Source organism: Heteronotia binoei, chromosome 1 (genome assembly GCF_032191835.1).
Source record: "Heteronotia binoei isolate CCM8104 ecotype False Entrance Well chromosome 1, APGP_CSIRO_Hbin_v1, whole genome shotgun sequence".
In the NCBI taxonomy this organism is placed as follows: Eukaryota; Metazoa; Chordata; class Lepidosauria; order Squamata; family Gekkonidae; genus Heteronotia; species Heteronotia binoei.
The window spans coordinates 74,038,028-74,060,887 of NC_083223.1; positions in this window are offsets into that span (position 1 = coordinate 74,038,028).

The window sequence follows — 22,860 nt, forward strand, 5'->3', positions numbered from 1 at the left end:
ATTCTCTTTTATTTGACGCAGTTATTTAAACTGTGAACATTGAGAGAGATTTTGGTAAGTGAGTCTGAAAAACTTACGTATGAGAGAGCTTTCCTTATATTAGAGAGGTACATCATCAAATTCAAAATGAATGTCTTCTTGTCTAGAATAATTACCACTTCTGATTGTAGAATGTCAAATCAACAAATAACTAAATGAAACTTATAAACCACTAAGAAATATTAAAATGCTTTGAGAACAATTACTCTATTGCAGTTGTCTTAGCTTAATAAACTTAAGAATCAATAAGCAAATATCCTATAGCTACAGATATCAGTGTTATCTAGAGACTGTTACCAAAAATGAAACTTAATAAAATTTAAAAATTTATATCTATAAGTGAATCTATCTCTAAAGATCCTAAATGTTTAACTATATGCTTTTCTATCAATAATAACGCACTCTGGAGCTTGGTCCTATAAAAAATATTATTCGCTACCCCCTCCCTTATAACTAAAACAAAAGTAATCTCAACCGACAGTAGTATCAATTGTAATTTCTGTCTGTAACAAAGTTGTTAACATTTAAACGTAATGAACTAGGAATCAACTATCACTGTTGTATTAGGGAGCCAAGAGTACTTAAGTTGACGTAGTTTCATGCTGCAGTGAACTGGCACAGTCTCTCTGCGACGTTGCTCTTGTTTTTGTCCCATTAGAAGATTGTGTGGTTGGGGATCCTGGAGCTGGTATCTTATGCAACTTTTGAGGTGACACGTTGAAAGACAGCTTTCTTTTGTTGGTTTTGGAAGTGTTGTCTGTGGGAGCATCCAGTTTTAATGCCTTGAGTAGAATTAGACCTGTTAGTTCATCATGGGCTTGCAGTGTTTTTCCTTGGTGGCAAACTGTAAGTTTCCCAGCAATATTTTACCTGTATCTGATTTGGGCATCTTAAACTAATTCTTAGTTTAAGAATTTTTCTGATGCTCAGGACTTCAGGGGGGACATCTGAAAGCACCAGGATGCATGCACCTTTAAATTCCAAGTGTCCTTTTTCTCTTGCCACTCTCATTATGGCATTTCTCATGCTTAGGTCCTGGAATGTAAGCAAGATGTCCCTAGGAAAGTTTTTATTGGCTGTTTGTATCGCCCCCAATCTGAATGCCCAGGTGATAGTGAGTGGGATTGTTTTATCCAAATGAAGAATTGAGGAAAGCCATTTGGTTACCCAGTCAAACAAGTTAGAGGGTTACTCGGTGCCCTCTTCCACCCCACAAAATTTTAAATTATTTTGTCTTACTGTAGCTTCCAGTGTAATCAGTCTGTCCTTTATCACATTGATTTCTCCATGTGTTTGTATCAAGTAGTCTTTGAGGACCATGCTCATGTTCATGGCTGATTCAGCTGTCTGTGTAGTATTATGAAGGGCTTCCGATCTTGCAGCTTCTGGGTGGTTGGTTGCAACAACGTCGCTATTTTTTCCGATAGTGTTTGCAGCAGTTCATCCTTCATGTCCTTAAATGAGTCTTGATTCCTGCAGCGTTAAAAAGTTTGAGGCTTCCATAAAACTGTCTTCAGCCGTTTCTGAGGCTCCTAGTTTTTCGGCGGCCATTTTGGATCGGGCCGAGTGTATAGGTTCATTTGCGGGCTGCCGCTTTCTGCGAATGGTAAGGCTTATTCACGGTTTTTCTAACGCCCAAAACGATTTCTAGCATCTCTGTTGTCCACTCAACCTGGCTGGGTTCAAAGTTGTTGTGTTTGGTGCTGGCTTTAGCATTTTGCGGGAGAAGGGATCAGGAACTCAAGGATCACGCGTCTGCCATATCTCGCAGCTACGCTCCGCCCCGGAAGCTGGCATACCTGATCCCCTGCCATGGTGAGTGCCTGGATGTCTATCATGAGTGCAACCTCGTGGCAGTGGCCATCTTTCTATCACGAGGTGCCCCCTTGGTGCAGTGGCTTCGACCGACAAACACGTGCTAGAGGTCCAGTCTTTCCACATATGTTGCAGACTGTGTTCTGGAACTTGCAGGAATGATGCTCATGGGCTTTCCCACAGCTGGCGCATCTTCCCGTTGGGGCAGGCTCAATTGCATATGGCGGTTGGGGCTTTGGGGCCTGGTGCATCTTTAGCGCGTCTTCTTCACCTCCAGAAGGTGCCTATGAGGCCCTGGAGCCGGGCCTTGGAGGAGCCGTTGCTGGTGCGGATCTGCTGGATTCTGCTGGAGTGCTCATCTTTGGTTCCTGGCATGGTGACCTTCTTCAGCGATGGTGGTGCAAAGCATGGAGCGGAAAGCGGCCGTTGTGCAGTGCAGTGCCGGTTGCTGGATCACTTACCAGGATCCCACCTTCATTAGCACTATAATATAGTGGGTTCAAAGCATCGAGAAGATGAGGCAACAGTGATAACAGCTCTTTATTAAAGGCAGCATGGTATCGACCTGTCTGAACAAGACTGGAGAATGGGCCCACGGGCCAAACCTATATACAACTACTGGTTCTTGCGCAAGCACGTTATTGGGTCATTCAAACAGGCAGGGGGCTTGTGATTGGTGAGGTCAGCAGGTGTTTGGATCCTATTGTTCATTGTTCCCAAGTCCCCAAGCTCTGCTCTCATGGCTCCAGTGAGCCAGGCAGGTATCATATACTAAAACCATATACATAACAAACTCTTCTCAATAAGATAGTTTCCTGAACTGGAGAGGAATTAAATAGCTTAGTTAAAATACAATGTCACAGATCCCTTTTTATCATTAAAGCTGTGACCTGTTTTACAATACAGAACTTGCACCCACCCTTTGCTTTTCATGTCTGCTTGTAAATCCAAGAGGTTTATTTTCCAGGAATTTGTTATCTGTTATATAATTAAAAATGAGTATTGAAGGGCTGGCGTTTTATAGCATTTGATAAAGTTCTGATATGGGAGGGTGGGGGAAAGAAGAGATGAATTCTGCAGCTGTCTTTCGCATTGTTACTCCCAGAGTTCTGTTGTGCAATAAAAAACACTGATGCATAGAAGTGGAATGGATCAGACAAATAAAGCCAGGTTTTTCCAAACAAATTCCTAAGAGAAGTACTATGATGATAATACAGAGACTTCCTTAAACACTTTAAATCTAATGGTAACTTTAAACAGAGCCACATCTGGGGGCTAGTTATCACTGAGGGATGTAGATAAGGTGAATGAAGATAACTTTTTAAATCAGCTTCACAAATGTTGGAACAATGCAGAGAGCTGATACCAACTTATTAATGTCAAACCAGGATTCACTGGTGTTCATCCTTGAAATGAAAAGGCTGTTGTTTGAGCAGATTACAGGAACTGTTGGACCCTTTCACACACAGAGGAGCCACTGCCCTGGTATAATAAAGGAGACTGGAAAGCAGACAGGAAGAATAACTGCCATGCAATCCAAAATAGTTTTACCCTTCTAAGCCCATTGACTTAAATGGACTTTTTGAAGGCTGTAACTCTGCTTAGGATTTCACTGTGAGTGACATGGAAGGAAGACACTGACTGAGAGACCAACAGGGAAAGGGCAAAAATGGACAGTGAGAACTGAACGAGTGCAGATCTGTTTGTGTGTCTTCCTGTTGGTGACTTGTGGGGTGGCTTGGGCATCAAGGTGTTCTTTGTGAAGGAACCACAGGACACAATGGTGGGGTGGCAGGCGGCAGCAGTGCGGGAGTGGAAGGCATGTGGCGAGGGCCCCATCACCATGAGTCAGCAGAAATGAGGCCATGTGGCTACCCGCTTCTTCCCCTCTACCCGCCAGCTGAGTAGAGAGGGGTTTTAAACGTTAAACCTCCTCTCTGGAATCACACCACATACAATGGAAAAATTGTGCCACAGCTGTGGTGTGACTCTGGAGAGTGGGTTTACAGTTTAAATTCCTTCTCTGCTTAGCCGGCAGGCAGGGTGAAGAGAAAGGAGGCACAGAGGGAGTGGACACATGGAAGGAACCATGTGGTCAACACTGGTTGCCCCAAAGTCACCCCAGGCTCCCTTGCCCTTGGGGGAAGGGGAAGAAGACCAGCAGCCTGGGGATAGGGGCGCCACTAATTCGAGAGGGGGCACCACCCATAATGCTCCAGCACTGGCTATAGCCCTGCCCTATAGGGTTTTTCAAGGCAAGTGATTAAGCAGAAGTGATTTGGCATTGCCTTCCTTTGTATAGTCTTCCTTGGTGGTCTCCCATCCAAGTACTGGCCCTTTTTAGCTTCTGATGACATCAGGCTATATTATACCACTCCACATCCCTATATGAAACCTTATATGAAGCCTTACTGGCTGTTAATGATAATAAACACCTCTTGAACAGCTGTAGTGCTATCTTTTATGGGTGAATAATGTGTATGTGCAACATATCAGAACCTTGGCTACATGAATCTTTTCTTAAATCATCTTTTCCAGTTGGAGAATTGGGGTGTGTGTGTGTGTGGATTCAGCTTAATAAATGACAGCATCCTAACCCAACAACTTTACAACCACACATATAACTGGATCATAATTGTTATGAGCATAGCAACATTTGCAGAGACAGGATATTCAGTGTTCTTCAGAAAGGGCATTTGGAACATAGGCAAGACATAACAAATGGTGTCCAGTAACAAAGAAAACAGCAAGTCCAAAATGTTAAAGTTAAGTTAAATCTTTAAGTTAAATCATCTTTATGGCACACATGGCCTGGCCCAACTAGTCTTGCCAATCTCCAGGTCCCAGCAGGGGTTCTTCCGCTTTCCCAGGCTCCTTCCTGCTCCCAGTCAGCTGGCTGGTGGGGGAAGCCCCGCCTCTACAGCCACCATGTGCCTTTCCACCTCTGGAGGCTTCCTATGGGATGGTGTGTCTGTGTCTTTAAGGCTGAATGGGGGTGGGGGCAGAATGACATGACTGCTCCCAGTGGCTGTGAAAGCAGCTCAGATCCTCCGTTGGTTGCACAGTCTTTTCGAGGTGGTTTGCATAGGAAAGGTAAACTTGAACCTTTGGCTGCTCTGTGTTACTTTGAAGAAGTTGGAAGTTCAGCAACTCCTGAGTAGAGAGGCCCTCCCCCGCTTCAGAGTAATCAGAAACGGCAGGGGGGGGGGGGTAGGAAAATGTCTGCTGGGCACTTCATTATTCCCTATGGAGATTGATTCCCATAGGGTACAATGGAGAATTGATCTGGGAGTATCTGGGGCTCTGGAGGGGCTGTTTTTTGAGGTAGAGGCACCAAATTTTCAGCATAGCATCTGATGACTCTCCACAAAATGCTCTCTAAGTTTCAAAAATATTGGACCAGGGGGTCCAATTCTGTGAGCCCCAAAAGAGGGTGCCTCTATCCTCCATTATTTCTAATGTAGGGAAGGCATTTAAAAGGTGTGCGATTCCTTTAAATGTGATGGCCAGAACTCCCTTTGGAGGTCAATTGTGCTTGTCACAACTTTGCTTATGGCTCCACCCCCAAAGTCTCCTGGCTGCACCCCCAAAGTCCCCAGATATTTCTTTAATTGGATTTGGCAACCCTAGACCCAACAAAATGACATTTATGTCAGATCCAGCCCTTGTAACAAACGAGTTTGACATTTCTAAACTAGATGTATGTTGTAAGAATTTTGTTGGGTTGTGTATATGTTTTTGTCAGTGTTTTTATCATCATTCAAGTTTGATTTTGAAGGTTTCGGTGTTCAACAAGTTCCAGTTTGTTCTGGAGAAATGAGAAAACTAGGATAGCTCAAAGATGTATTTTACACTTCATTTTATTATTTTGGAGAGTTCTGTTGGTGATCAGTAAAGCTTATGGGTGCAGATAAAAAGTTGATATCTCTGAAGACTTTTCTCTTTGAAGTTATTTCTTTTACTTAGGACCCATGGGTGGTGCTGTCACGTGGCATAAATTAATTCATCTATTTACCTTTACTTCTAATGGCAGTGATTTCAGTTGTTAGCAGCCATTTTATTATGTGACTCTTCAGTACTTATGTGACTCTTTTATTATGTGACTCTTCAGTACTTTAAAAATATGAACTGCTTTTTTATTAATGTGGAAGAACAGCTGTCAGCAAAATAAAGTGCATTACATTGAAACCAATTTTATTTTTTAAGAGAAATACTCTCTTCTCAATGTAAATAATTCTATATGAATAAGATGTTCTCTTGAAACTTCTTCCTTCAAATGTATACCAAAGCACCAAAGACAGACAGAACAATGGAAATACATGGCTGGAGCGCTGTATTAATTTACACAAGCAGCTACTTAGATGAACTACATACACATGACATGCAACATAGACTTCTGGTCTACCCAAGTCAGTATGGTCTACTCTGATGACTGTGGCTCTCCAAGGTCTCAGGCAGAAAACTATTTTTCTTAACATCAGCCATCCTTGAATTGGAGATGACAGATTAAGTGGCTGCTAATTAATCCAGTAATTAAGTGCATCAACAGACCATGCTGATTGAACAAATGCTCAACGAATAAATAAGCCTGGGCTACAACCCAGGGTACTTATATTGCAGTTATTTATTGTGTTTTAAATAATTTGGGACTAGAATTCAAATTTTGCTCACCAATTCTGGAGATCCATGTTTTAAAAATCCAAGTACTAGAAGTAGAAGCCCATTTTAGACTGAAGAATTTTTGGAGTATAAATATTGGTGCTTTTATATGTCAAAATCTATCCTAGAATGTTAAACTTGATTATTTTATTTATTTGTTTATCTACTTCATTTATACCTTACCTTTCTCCAGAGTGGGGACCCAATCTGATAAAATAACATAAAGTGGCTTACATAATTCTCCTCTTGCATTTTGTCCTCACAACAACCCTGTGAGATAGATTAGGCTGAGCACATGTGACTGGCCCAGGATCACCCAGCAAGCTTCCATGGCAAAGCAGGGATTTGAACCCGGGTCTCCCAGATCCTAGTCTGACCCCCTAACAAACATGCTTAATATGAATGTAATATTTTGACTATATGGTGGGCACATGTTAAAGCTTAGTGCGGCAAGTCTCAGGGGAAAATATATTCAGGAGTGATTAAATTATTAGGAAAATGTATTTGCTGATTAAGGTTGAGGACTAGAACATTTCTGGAATATTTTCTCAACCCTTTTACGTGGTACTTTTGAATAAAATGAAAGATAAATATTGGACATTGTTCAAAAGCCTTTTGAAATTTAAAGTCAAGTATGAACATTTTACATAACTTTAAACCAGTTATTACTATAATTAATCCCCCCTTGGCATTCTGACAAACTGAAAACTGCTACATTAATTAGCCCCACTTTAGTCACTGTGTTGTCAAAGCAGGAAGCAAAATTGTTTCAACAGATTTGTACTGTGTACATTTTCTTTTTGAATGGTAAATGAATATAGACATGATGCCAAAACTGTTGACTTTGTGTATTTTTCAGACTGCAGTGTGTTATCTGATCTCTGCTTACATACTTTGCATATCATCCAATTTCCTGACTAGATATTGCAAAACTGCTGTTTATCCCATAATGGAGACCAATCATGAAATGTATGCAGGATTCAAGTGTGAGAAAAAGACCCCTAATTTCACAACATCGTAGTCACCCGTTTGGTTGCCAGGGTGCCTGGAGACTCAACTCACACACATCTGCCAGGAGAACTTGAGTTTTGTCTACCAGAATGAAGGGACTTATGTGTGAGTACTAACAGCCACAACATTGCAGCAACACTCCTTGTCTCTGGAGAAGTGCTAATCAGGAGAACAGGTGGGTTTCCAGTCACTCTGTGCGATCTGCATCTCGGCCTTTACAACGGAAGAAGGTGCGCCGCCAGGAACTGTCCAGGCAAGCGGTTTCCAGCCTTGACCATAGAATTCATATTGGAAGGCTAACATCACCAGCAGCTATCTTCCTGCAATGCCAGACTCTATTACAGAGAAGCGAGAGGCTCACGTACTCAACAGATGTCACCTATGCATAAGGCCATCAAGCTTATCTTAGGTGTGGATCCTGCCAGACTGCCTAAACCTTTGTCCAACGGAACCCAAGACAAAGACTGGTGCCAGTAGAGGGATGAAGAAGAGGAAGAACATCTTCACCTAGAGTCAAGTGTTTTTGTATAGACCGGGTGTTACCCTAGGTAGCAATTTGGCCATCTATTGTCACCTTTTTAGATAAGTTTGATAGTTTTAATCACCCTCACCCCAATAATTTCTCCCATTCTTTCCCTTAATGGTCATTCTGGAGCCTCCCCCTTTGGCCCATTGTTACCTGGAAGTCCAATCAGGTAACCAGGGCCAAGCCTGCTCATTGGCAGGTATGGGCAGCCAGTCAGGTGCCCCCAATAAACTGGCTATTGGCTACTGCATAAGTCCAGCCCTTATGGTCATTGCGGAGCCTCCCCTTTTTCTGAGGTCACGTACCAGCTGACCACTGTCATCCACCCCTTTACCTCCCATCCCATAAGGGCTCAAGGTAGTCCTTATAACCTGTGACCCAGCTCCCCACAGGTGTGCATCTAGCAGTACCCCATTCCTGCTGTTTAGATACATCCCCGATTCCTGATCATTTGAGGGTCCCCTCCCCCTAGTTCTCGTTTGTCGCCATTGGAGCCTTCCTTGAAGACTACAATTGGTAATTATCACCCTGTTTGTCCATCCTTATGTTACCTCTATGCATTTCTCTCTATTTTTATTAGGACTGTATGTGTGTTGTATGTATTCATTACCTTGTATGTGTGGTCTGTATTTTTCTGTAATAAATTTTTAATTGTTTTACTTAATTAGTGTCCTTGGCAAATTTAAGCAATAATTTCTGGAAGTGAAATCCTGTATACATAGATCCCTTTTTAAGCCAGGTGCCCATCTGTCAATTCCCCAACCTCTTTTGAGGGCATTTTGGCTTACAGAAGAACACACCCCATGGATTACCATGGCACAGTACAAATGACTGTATCACAATGAGAGATGCCAATTCAATGTGCAATAATAGGACTTAGACCTCTCTCCAACTTAGACCTTTGTCTTCCTCATCTTATTTTCCCAGGAGAAGAAACTGAAATTTATAATTTTAACTATATTTTAATTGTTTCATTGTTTTTATATTCAACACCTTGTGAACCCTGTTTGAGTAGACAGGTGGCATAAACATGTCTAAAATAAATGAAGTAATAGATTGTGTGTACAAAGTAATTTGTATTTTTACCTGACAACACCCCTGTCCCAATTATCTTTTACTCCAAGAATTGGATACAGAAGTAACCCTGATTTTCACAACTAAGACCTTTTCTTTCAGACATCAGGCAGTCAGTTCCCAAGTCCCCACTGTCACCTCAGAACTATGTCCATGCTTTACAACTGAGCCTACTTTGCAGTAAAGACAGGGGCAAAGGCTGCTATATTGAACAAATTTCAAAGCAAAGAGCCAATATATAGAAGAGAGCAACAATTAACATTGGTACTTTTTGGGAACACAAGTGAGTGTCAACATGCAGGGCTTTTTTTGTAGAAAAAGCCCAGCAAGAACTCTTTTTCATATTAGGCCACACACCCCGACATCACTATTGTTTCGCATAGGGCTTTTTGCAGCAGGAACTCATTTGCATATTAGGCCACACACCCTTGACACCAAGCTAGCTGGAACTGCATTCCTGTGCGTTCCTGCTCAAAAAAAGCCCTGACAACATGTAATATTGCACACTCCATGGTTTGGAGGATTTGGTTTTCATCTGGTTACCATGCACACAGGGATGGCCATAGCTGAGTAGGACTGTAGGGAAGAAAGGAAGGAGGCAGCTGATGCAAAGGTGCATATGAAGCAGTGGATAGAAAGGAGGCTGACGTGGGAACTGTGAATCAATTTCAGCCCCCTTGGATAGAAGCATGTTTCTTCACCTGTAACAATGGAGTAATAATGGTTGTTTCTCATATTTGTCTCAATCATCATAATCATGAATGTTACACAAATATTATGTTGAAATGGGATCCTTGTTCAGATTCATTATTACTGTATGTGCTGAGCAATTTTAAGATGCATCCTATTGTAGATGTGGAATGCCTCATATGTGCAAGAAGTATCTAACATGAGGTAGTTGCTTATTGTATTAAAAGTTAGTTATTGGACTCTCTTGGCTTCATGAAATAAATTTATCTCAGTTATTAAAAAGACACAAAGACTAGTATCATAGAAGCACTGGAAAGGCATCAAGTCTTTCTAGATCAGAAACATAATGCTTTCCTTTGTATAGTCTGGGATAGTAAAAGTTTAGCTTTTGGATAAAATGCACTTATAATGAAAACCAAAAATTGCTGGCATTTTATTTTGTTTCAAGAAAGTCTGAGTGCCAATAAGCACATACATTATAAATAGGGGGAAATTTCTGAAAATATTTTAACAGTAAAAAGATCTAAAGGAATCTGAACAAGCAAACCAAACAATAAAGATATTACAGCTAAGCCTCAACAAATGTCACCATAGCAGTAAAAGACTGCCAGATTTGATTTTCCATTATATTGTGTTGAACATGCAAATGACTGGATCTGTCAGACCCCAGAGTCAAGGAACACGCAGGTGGTGTCACGAGCTGGGGCCAGGCCAGGCAAAGTCCAGGGGCAGTCCAAGGTCTGTAACCGGTGAGCAAGAGTGTCCAAGGTGCCAAAGCCAAATCGTTGTCCAGGTATCGTAGGTCAGAGGTTCAGAAGCCGTAGTCAGGGGGTCCAGAAGTCAAGCCAAGGTCAGGAGGTCCAAAGTCAAAAGCCGAAGTGGATGCTAGGACGTCAGGTAGATGACTAGTTGCTTCCACAAAGCCTCCTCCCAAAGCCTACAGCTATATAGCCCTCTGCTGGCTGTTGCCCATTTGGGCTAATTGCTGGCTCAGAGAGGCAGCCAGGATCCTGTTGCAACTCAAGCATCCTTGCTCTTAGAAGGGCCAGAATCCTCTCAAAACTCAGGGCTCAGGGAGCGTCTTGTTTGTGAGCGTGCCGCCCTCCTCCGATCCCTGAGGTCCTGACGGAGGCGGTCACGCACACGCGCCACCCGAGAGGGTGAGGCAGGGGGGCTGGGATCTTCTCCAGCAGGAGGCAGGGGCACTGGTGCAGGTGGCAGGGGCACAGTTTCTGCTGCAGGCTCAACTTCCTCTACAGGGTCCCCAGCACCCATGACAGGTGGTTAACTCAGACGTTTATTCCAAGCATCCTAAGGCAATACAAAAAGTTGCTGAAACTGGGGTGCCAGTCCAAAGGCACCACCTATATCCCCTCAGTTGGCCGTTACCATTTCAAGCAAAGTGCGGCAAAAAGTGGCGGGAACATTTGGCAGGTATTCTACATCCCCCTTCCCCCCTACTCTAGTCCAGGTGCAATATCTAATATTTCCTCTGGTCTCCTCCAGCACGACCTTGGTTGCCATGTTAACAAGCAGCAAAGATAACTGTTGGGGATGCGCCGGCTGGCGAAAGCAATGCAAAGCGAAGCAGCAATTATGTGTTTCAGATTAGAGTACAGACTGTCTCATTCAATAGTTACAAATGATCATGGTCATTCACATAACAGAAACAAGTTGTTATATGACAAGAGAATACAGTTTGGGGTAGACTCTTGACAGGATCAATATACATACCCGTATTTTTCGGACCATTAGACGCATCTAGTTTTTAGAGGAGGAAAACAGGAAAAAAATTTTTGAAGCTGTGCACCCAGATCTGGTCACCTTCCCCCTCTCAATCCTGCCTCCGATCCCAGCCCTTGCTAGAAGCAGCAGCTGAAGCCTGGCAGACAGGCACAGAGGAAGCCCCCCCCTCCGCAAACCCAGCGCTTTGCGAAGCGCTGCGTTTGCGGAGGGGGAGACTTCCTCTTTGCCTGGCTTCAGCTTCTGCTGATAGCAAGTGCTGGGATCCGAGGCTTGGCTGCCTCCGAACCCAGCCCTTGCTATCAGCAGAAGCTGAAGCCACGCAGACAGGGACAGAGGAAGCACCCCCCCCGCAAACGTAGCGCTTCGCCAAGCGCTGCGTTTGCGGAGGGGGGGGCGTTATTTCTCTTTGCCTGGCTTCAGCTTCTGCTGATAGCAAGGGCTGGGATCCGAGGCTTGGCTGCCGCCGAACCCAGCCCTTGCTATCAGCAGAAGCTGAAGCCACGCAGACAGGGACAGAGGAAGCCCCCCCCCCCCCGCAAACCCAGCGCTTCGCAAGCGCTGGCTGTGGAGGGGGCGGCGTGCTTTCTCCCTGCTTGCCTGCCTGGCTTCAGTGCTGATGCTTAAAGCAAGCGCTAAGATCGGAGGGCGGAGGGAGCGATCCTGGCGCTTGCTGTAAGCGTCAGAGCTGGAGCCAGGCAGGCAGGGGCGGGAAGCGCCGGGATGGAGGCAGCGGATCACCCCCCCCCCCCCCGAGGAAGGTACGTATGGTACCTTCGCTCCATAAGACACACACACTTTCCCCCCCACTTTTTTGGGAGGAATAAGTGCGTCTTATGGTGCGAAAAATACGGTAGTTAATACATACAATCTACTAGCATTCTGAATGGCATCCTTCTAGAATATAGGTGAATATTTAAAGACCACAGAACTTGCTGTTCATTGGTATGCATGGCCATTCACTGGAATAACTTATTAGACTCACAGAACCAGTATAAAAAGAGCATGAAGACTGGATCGGGGTGATCCAGGTTAAAAAACTTACTCAGCTTTGAGGTGCACTGAATAACCACAGTCTATTCACTATCACTCCAATTCAGGGCTTTTTTTCTGGAATTCTCAAGAGGGAAATGAAGGAGAAACACATGCGATTCTTAGAAACAATATCATTTTCATGTGCTACAGATCTACTTTGAAGCAATTTCCAAACTTTAGACATGTCACCAACTTCCTCAGTTTTTTGTTGGGTCTTGCTTTTGGTGCTCAGTGCTGAATGATGACCCTGAAGCAACCATGTTCTAACATACTTTGTTGGATCAAAGATTGTTAAGGGAGGTCCAGCAAAGACTGTTAAGGGAGGTCCCCTTTCACACTCACTGAAGGAAATACCTATTGTATTGAGAGTGCGCTGAATCTGAGAGAGTTCCTTGGGCATTTCTTCTATGAATTACTTGAATGGCTGCTACTGAGGGAGAAAAGCCTCCATCAGGTAGGCTGCAGTTGGTTTTCTCTCTCCCACACGATCCCACCCCAGACTCTCCCCAGGCTCGCAGCCTGCACTTCACCCTGCCTGGCTGCTTCCCTGCTGATCCGTAGTCACTACTAGGCATCCCCTCCTCCCAATCAGACATGAAAGTGCATTGGTGCAGATCAAGTACAGATCAAAATGGTAATCATATACAAACTTAAGAAAAATTAGGAAATTTAAGAAAATATACACCTGCTCAAATGCTGTCAGATTTCCCTACTTGTCCCAAATATAAGTAACAAATCTATAATGTGGTTATAAGTATCATGCCAATAACTTTGAATTGCCTTGCTTAATCTATGGATTGTTCAGATTTCAGCATCAAATATAAATTTCCAGGAAGTTTCCAGCTTGGAAAGTGCTCTGAAATGATAACTTGGGAAAATTCAATAGAGGAGGTTAAGTTGGTCTGCTTTAAGGAACTAAGTATTTAGCAATAGTTGGAAAGTGAGCAGTACTTTTTTTCTCTGTTGAAGAATGAATGCTATTTGGACAGGTATTTCTCAAGTTTAGGTTGGATGAAGCAAGCCCCTCATCCTTTACGCACCAAAGCCTATTTCTTCTGCGGCATTTCCTGAACAAGAGGAGCAAGTGCTTCGACTTCCATCTGGACCCAATTCTGCAATATGTCACACATGACAAATTCCAGACCTTTGATGTAGATGGGATTAGCAGAGGAAAAAAATTGATAATCACATACAAATTCTCTTGCACAACTGAAGATGTATAACCTAATATAACCCATTGTAATGGGTTCCATCTGTGTTATTGAGACTCAGCCTGCAAAGGTATTAAAGTGCAGGCTCATAGGTGAACAATTGGTAATGTTTACATTGGCTGCTAAACAACAGTCTCTGCTTCTATAGCTTCCATTAAGTGGCAATTTCAGGAATGATATCGAGGCAAACATTTGTGCCAGATGTGTTATGTACACTTGAGTCTTTGAAAGAAAAATCATATCAGCTGCACTCAAAGATTTATAAAGAATGAGATTTCATTTTATGGGACTCAGACATTACTTTCTGGCCATTTTATTGTCCTGCAGAGGAATGAGGTGCAAAAACTATTTGCATATTGCCAATGCATGCCGAGTGTCATATGTGCAATAGGATTGCCACTATCATTTATGCAAATAAATGCAATGAAATGACAACTGAGGAAAACTCAACAGTGGAGGTTAAGCTGGTTTGCTTAACAATTTCTTCCAGTGCTCATAGTTTAAAAAACCACAAACTTTCATTCACTAATAAAATGTTGGGCGTTTTCGCACTGACCTTAATCGGCAGCGACATCGCTCTTCACCGCGCAGGATCTGCGCGGATTTCACACCAATTGCTGCGGAGCGCCCGGAAGAGCCGCAAAGTCCCGCGGCTTTTGCGGCGCAAATGGAAACTGGTTTTTGGCGGTTTCCATTTGCGCCGCAAAAGCCGCGGGACTTTGCGGCTCTTCCGGGTGCTCCGCAGCAATTGGTGCGAAATCCATGCAGATCCTGCGTGGTGAAGAGGGACGTTGCTGCCTATTAAGGTCAGTGCGAAAATGCCCGTTGTTTACCTGGATAGTGGTTCTTTCAATAGCTTTTGGTTCTACTTTTCTGATAAAAGATAGAATGAGTGACAATGATTCACATCCCTCCCCCCAATTTCTTCTCTTTAATCACCTTTCTCTAGGTTCTTAAATAACTTTTCTCTAGGTTCTACATTGTGTTGTAGTTCCGATGTGCTCAAAGACATCATCATCAGTTGACTGTATATAGTGGTACCGTCTTACAATACAATGTTGTACAGTGGCTGAGGAAACAGTAGAAGCAAACCCCTATTGACAACTGTCAGTGGCCAGCATTGTGAAAGTGCATGGTTGAAAACTGGATCGGTGTGGGCTGCTGGCATTAGTGAGGGGTGCTAGCCAGTCTCAATTCACTTATTTTCAGTAATGCTAAATGTGACCTATTGGGAATACTGCAGTAGTGGGATTCAATTATGATTATGTTATTTATACACATACCAGTATGCTAGCCAAAGTGAAGCTCCCACTGTGCTATGAAATTGTATGAAATTACTTCTGTGTGGGTACAGTGCCAGCAATTTCCCCATACTGAGCTTCTTTAAAATTTCCTGTGTGCTCACATGGTATATATTTTAACTTGTGAAGAAACATAGAATGCATGTAATGTGAGAAGTAGAATGGCTGCACAGTCCCTGGCAGATTTTCGGTCTGGGGATGGTGGGACAGGGAAAGGCCATCTGCCAGCCTGTTTCTGCATGAATACATTTACACAATATATTGTTGCATCTCAGCATAGAGATCTACACTTGAACTGTCATGGCTTTCCCCAGATAATCATGGGAATAGTAATGCAGTGATGTGTAATTCTGCATTAAAATTCCTTATCTCCCTCCCCATGATCCATGTGAAGACCCCGACCTGCTTGACATGCCCTGTTTGACCTCCACCTTGGGAGTCTGCAAAGCAATCTTGTTCATATATATCTTCAGTTTCCTGTGTTACTTGTCACACACAGGAAACAAGTCTTCATATTCTTTCTAGTCTCTCTGCCCCTTCTGGGATTCTCAAGTGAAATGTTTATATATTTTGTTACCTAGCAGAGATGCGGCTACTTGGCTGTTGGTATATCACATGATTCCTGACTTTCCCTGCTCTACTTAGACTAGGGAACTGGAAGAGTATAGTATAATTTTATTACCTAGGTAAAGTATTTCAGATTTAAGGGGAAAAAAGGCACAGAAAGTTCCTTTCCTATTTTTTCATCTTGTGCAGATTTCTTTAAATCGTTTAATTCCTTTTAAATTTATAATAGCTTCAGGCCTCATTTTGGGCAGGAGCTCACAGGAGTGGAGCTCCGGAATCTCTAAGTTTTATTGTGCTCTTTCTTACCCCCCCTCCCCCAAATACTGCCTTCTGGACTCCATTGTTCAACCCCCCTGTGAGAATTTTGCTGAACTCTAAGGTTTGACAAACTTTCTAATATTTTTCCCCACAAAAAAAGAGAAAATAACCAAAACATATAAAGCAGACAAATGGAAATCTTCATAATGCCACTGTGGCCACATAGGAGAAAGTAATTTAAAAAGTATGAAGGGAGTAAGGTTTTATTATGACAATTATAATTCAAGAAGCATTTTAAGGTAGATGCTGAGTGGATATAATTTAGTACACTTTCTGGTGATGTCAGGGCTGTGTGGCATATGCAAATGAGTTTGCTAATGAGCTCCAGCCCCTCTTTTCTATGAAATGACCCCTGACTAGTTGTATCCCACTCAATGATCCTCTGATAATATGATTGACTCTTCCTGCACATCCTAACTGCAACTAGAAAGAAATGTAAATTGATTTTTAAACAAGAACAACAGAAGAAATAGAACGGCATTGAGAATTATGGCATATCTTATATTTGATAGTACAGTCAGCTAATTCTTTGGATACTTAAAATCTAGTTATTGGAGCTGTGAATGGGCAAAACAGATTTTTCTAGAAGCCTGAAAAGGGCTCTAGGATTGCAGAAAAATGTGAAATCTAATAAAATAAAATAGGAAATTTAAAAGCTTGAAAATGTTAATAGGTGTGCCTGTAGTTTAAACCAAACAGATTCCATCAGTGGCTGTTGTTAGGCAACCACAGTTTTCCAGGCTGAGGTTCTCTTAATAAAAAGGTGGTGGTGGGGGGATCCTTTCCAGGCCTATTTTGGCCTTTGTGGAAAGATTCATTGGGGCCAGGCATGAATAGGGTTGCCATCTGAAGGTTGGGAAATCCCTAGATATTTTGTAGTGAAGTCTGAGGAGTGCAGGGTTTAAGGAGGCATGATTGTTGCATCAGTGGGGGTTTGGTGGCAGGGAACTTTCCAGGAGTGTGGGGTGTGGTGATGACATCACACAGAAGTGATGCCACCACACCATAAAAATCTGTGGTGGGAGGAGCCCAATTTGAAGCAGGGCACCTCTGCGTGAGTGCACTCGCACTGTGTTGTAAATTCAGGGACCGAATTGCAAGACACAACGTCTGCCAACTGGAGATCAGTTGTAAAAGCAGGAGATCTTCAGGCCCCACTTGGAGGCTGGCAATTCTACTAAGTCCTATAACTGTTGGAGGCAGAGATATGATTTAAACCAGTGGCCCCTAAATCATAGCACATTCTCATAGTGTACAAGCTTTGGAACACTCTTCTGGGAGCAACAGACCTGAGTGGGATTCTGAGTAGACTTGTTTTAGGGTTGCTTTTTTAGCCACTGTTCTACACCTGCTCACAGATAGTCTAATCTGCCTACATCTTTTAAAATATCTGGTTCTTACACTCGTAAACTAGTAGTGCCCAGAGGCATCAAGTTTAATTCTGTGCTGAATGTTTTCTCCGTGTTTTCTGTGCACGGATACAGGGGCTAGTTAAGGTGAAATAAAGCAGTTCTCAGCAAACATTTATGAGAGACATACCAAATATTTTCAGGCAGAGTTATGTTTGGAGTTGCTCTTGACCTGTTCACATCAGGAAGGCTTATAAAATAGCACCATATAAACATGTAGGCAAAAGGAAGCTCAGGTTATTGAAGTGAATACAAGAACTGGAAACATGAAAAATTGAGTAACCACAAGGAATCCTGGAGAAGAGAAGAGAAATAAAAATTAGGAATCCCCACTCTCTCCAGTAGTACAATGTTACTGAGTGCTGGAGCTAGTCTTGTCCATCATAAGTTTAGTACTATAATGCAATTTCCGAATGGCTGAGGTTCAGTGCTAATATAGGAGGAAGGTATTTTACCACATCCTCTTCGTGCTCTACAATTGTGATTTTTGTGGCATGTATCCTGCAACATTTTTCACTCCTCATCCATTTCAACACACTATAAGCTTTTAGGGACTCTGATGGTTAAATAATTCTTGCAAAAGGATTGTTGACTGGTTAATCAAAAATGCTTTTCTGAAGATCCCTCTTTCGAGATATTTTGTCAAAATCCTTCAAGGCTTATGGCATTTTGGCCTCAGGAGGAAGTAGGGTCAGGGAATCTTCACCTTAAGGCATACATCCCCTGACTCTCATCTATTCCTCCAGTACTGTACAAGCAAAATTTCCCCATTGTTCTATTTTCCTTTTTTAAAAATGCTCAGCTTGCTTCTTAGAGGGCTTTCAGTGTGCTCAGTCTTCCACAGGCTTTTTTTTTGTTTGGGGGGGAGGGGTAATTTTTTAAAGTAGAAATATTTTGTAATACCTCCTAGTATGCAAGAACGACTACTTTGTATCTGGGCAGCCCTATTTTGCTGCATCTGACTAGGGCTTTTTTTGAGCAGGATCGCACAGGAATGCAGTTCCGGCTGGCTTGGCATCAGGGGGTGTGGCCTAACATGCAAATAAGTCCCTGCTGGGCTTTTTCTAAAAAAAAGCCCTTTGTGAAACAACTGGAATGTCAGGGGGTGTGGCCTAATATACAAATGAGTTCCTGATGGGCTTTTTCGACAAAAAAGCCCTGCATCTAACCATTATACTCTGTTTGACGAAACCATGATGAACTGTCAAGGCAGAGAGTGGGCAGTTTGGAAATCCTCCATCCCACCAATCTCCCCTTTCAGGATTCTCTCATCCTTCAGTTGCTTGAGGAGACTGAACCTCCCTTTTCCCCTGAAGTGACTTTCAACTGCCCTTTGCAGTTTTGACTTCCTGGAGCATGCTCAGTTCTCACAAGGATTCCCCTCCCTTTGGTTAGTTTGCAGACTTTTTTACCCCAGCTGGGAATGTCCCTAAGTGTGTAGAGACTCCTACCTTGTCTACTGTTGATCTGGATTTGCCGCTTTCATGATTGTCACAAGCCTCCTAGTTTATTCTAAGACATGGTGATTAAAGTGGTAGCAAAGAGGCTGTGAGGGTGGGAAGAAGAAAAATGCACTCACATGAAATTAAAATCAATTGATTTAGAGAAAAATTACAAGTGACTAGTTAATTGAAGCTACTGTAAATGACTTCACTGTAGTGGAAAAACTATATAATGTTGAAATTTGCAAGTGTTAAAATGACTAGAAATGGCAAAGAGAACAAATTAGGAGGAAACATGTAAATTATGCTTTTTGTTACAAAGGCAGATGAAAATGTGCTGCATCTCTCAGACTTCGTTAGGCAAACTGTTTTCTTTTAGAAACAAATCTTCCCAGATAAGACTGTGCCTTAAACAGGGAAATATACTTATCTGTAGCTCCTAGAGTTAAAAGGTTGCTACTGCTCTTAAAATCAACATGACTCTTCAGTAAAGTATATCTGGAAAATAACATTTTGGTACCCTTTCAGATGGCAGATAGCATGTCATTTCTGTTTCAAATCTCACTGTTGCCATAAGCTCAATGTGTGAAGGGGGCAGGTTCCAAGGATGGTTGTTGAAGTAACAAAATAGTGTTGGGAAAGAACCTGTGAAGATTTCTAGAATTTGCCATGACTAAAGTAATGTTTAAGACAACATTCATGAATCTCCCCTTGCTAAGATATGTGACCAAGTCAGCATCTGGAAGTAAGAACACAGGCTCCTGTTCTGTTTTGTATCTTTTCTGGGACCATCTATGTTAGATTTTTGGTTCTTCAGCTTTGGCTTTTGGTGGACTATGGCTGGTCTAAATAAAAGGGAAGCACTCACTAATTTTACTTAATGCACACCTTACCACTTTTAAAATGGCAGCAAGCTACAGAAAGGCATTAGTCATGGAAAACCCATTGAACAGTTTGACCTATTCACCTCACTGATTCCAAAAATAACACAATTTAATATTTTCAATTGCTTAAGTCTTATGAGTGTTTGACAAATGTGGAAAGTCAGTGTAAAAGTAACCTTGGCAGGGAAATCTTCTAAAGTTATTAAGTTTGCACCTTTTGGAGAAACGCACCTTAAATTGTGGTTTGTGGTACTAACAACGTATTTGCAATTCTACCTCTTAAAACATATTATGATAATAATTTAGATCCCAGACTTCTTCATATTCATTTAAAGAAACTACTTTTTGCCCCCAGATAAACACTTATAAAACACAAATTCCTTGGAATGTATCCCAGGAACATGCACTAGAAAAAGCTTGCAATGGAAGCTAATGTGTTCCAGTATCAATATACATAAACGGCATATAAAAAATGAAAAGTTCTTAAAATCTCATAGCCTTCATGAGCACAGACATGATTCAATATGTCATTATATTTCCAGGCACTGTACGTATTTAAGAGGATGTGTTCCTTGGAACAAAAAGTCTTGGGTTTTTAACAAATGAAATTTGCATCCTTCATTGTTCATTCATAAATCTGTATTGAAGGTCACTAAAGGCTTGTTTTAGAATTGCTGAAGCTCCTATGTGGCCTCATATGAAAGACTTTAACCTTCGTTCTGTCCTAGGGTCTATGTACCTATGCATCTTGCCAGCTCATAACTTTTGGACTAAGGAACCAAAAACCACTGTGACAATTCAAGAGATATGTTGAAATTGACAAAACTTAAACAATCTCATTCATTAATCACAAAATTACCATTCATACTTAAATATAAGAATCACCAAAGGTGCCTAATACCACAATGCTGATTAAATATACCATTTCCCCGGTAGACTCTGAGAGTAAGGTTCTCTGTATTAAAAAGGAAAATGAAAGCAAAGGTTCCCTGTGCAAGCACCAGTCGTTTCCAACTCTGGGGTGACGTTGCTTTAACAACGTTTTCACAGCAGACTTTTTATGTGGTGGTTTGCCATTGCCTTCCCCAGTCTTTTACACTTCCTCCCCCAGCAAGCTGGGTACTCATTTTACCGACCTCGGAAGAATGGAAGGCTGAGTCAACCTTGGGTCGGCTACCTGAATCCAGCTGCTGTCGGAATCGAACTCAGGTCATGGGCAGAGAGTACAGACCACAGTACTGCAGTACTGCTGCTTTACCACTCTGCTCCACAGGGCAGCTATTATTAGTATTAGTGTTAAAAAGACATAGTTCTTATTCATTTGTAAGTCCCAACTTCAATTGAGTTCTCATTCAGCTGAAGGCAGTCCATTAACTTCTTGCCTCTCCTCTCCTTTCCTCTCAGTGCGTTTGCTAGCTGACTGAAGCTGTTTTACATGTGATGCTTTTTCAAGAGTTGACAGTACTACAGCATTCTAATACAAGTGCAACAAATGATTAAAATCTCGTCATGATTTCTAGATTCCCTGAATAATGTATACATACCTAAGACATCCTTGGACTTCTACAAAAAAATCTATTACATGAAAAATGGTGCATGCTCTTAACACTGATACAAACAAATTAACTTTTAAAGGGCTCCAACAGGTGTTGCACATTACCATATTAAAGGCACCCTCCACAACGTATACATAAACTAATGTTCCTGCAAAACACAATATTTTCAAAATACTTAAATAAAACAGATTACAGGATACATTCAAACCTTGAGGTTCCACTGAATTAAGCTGAAAAATTCACTGGGCTTCTTTTTGCAACAGTAATTTCTGTTTGTCCACAGGCTTATACATACGGTTTTCCACTTTCTGAGCATGCAAAGAATCCACAACATGATTAGCACTAATAAAATGTTCAAAAAGAGGAGCACCAAGAATCTCATGGAGCAAATGGGAGATGTATGAGTTTTAATGGGTTTCATGGAGCAACTGATGTACAATTTTTTACACGGGCAGACCACTGCATAGATGGTGCATTTTGGCCCACAACTGCTAAATGAATTTAGAAAAATTTTATAATTAATGAAATAGTCCACATGCTCTGTGATACATAAGGCATATTGACATGCTCTACAACAGGGGTGTCAAACATGCAGTTTGGGGGTCGAATGAGGCCCCTGGAGGGCTCCTATCAGGTCCTCGAGCAACTGGCTGTCATCTGCTTCCTTCTCCCTCTTTCTTGCTTCCTTCTGCATCACAGTTTGCTTTGCAAGGCTTGCTCAATTGCACAAGAACTACAGAGCAAAACTTCTATTTTCTCCACTGACTGAGGCTCCTTCCTTGGGGAGGAAGGGGGGAGGGAGAGCTTGCTTTGCCAGGCTCTTTTAATCACACAGCAGAGCTACTGAGCCAAGCCTCTCTTTCTTCTATTGGCTGAGGCTCCCCTCAACCCCTGGGGAAGGAAGGAAAGAGCCAGAGCTTCCTTTGCCCAGTTTTCTGGATCCCATGGGAGAAATACAAAGAAAGCATCTTTAAGGCCAATGAGTGCTAACGTTTTAAGCATGTTTTAAGTTTTTTTAAAATATATATATTTGTGTTTGTCTGTGTCCTTTATAAAATTTATATCTCTGCTATCTAATCTTAGATACACACATGGCCTGGCCCGACATGGCTCAGTCCAACCCAACATGGTCTGGCCCAACCAGGTCTCGTTTATGTCAGGTCCGGCCCTCATAACAAATGAGTTCGACACCCCTGCTCTACAATTACCACAGGAAATTCCTTGCAATTCAGAAAATGGAAACCTGTATATATAAGCCTGTTAACATATGAAAATTATTGCAGCAAAAAGAAGTCCAATGGATTTTTCGCTTAGTTCAGTGGGATTGAATTGTCACAGGTTTTTTTGGTTCCTTAGTTTGTATACTGTGAGTTTATTTGTTTGGTACATAACTTCTGAGCATCAGGTGATGGGAAGGGGGAGTTACCAAGGAGAAGGAAGTGCCTGGATTACCCCTGTTCAAGCAAAGGTCTCCAGCAGTCTGCCCAGATGTCAACAGGTGATCTGTACCTTAGAATGAATGCTGTTTTCTCACACAGGAGTTCTGGTAGGCCCTTTGTGATTGCAGTGCTTGTGCAGGG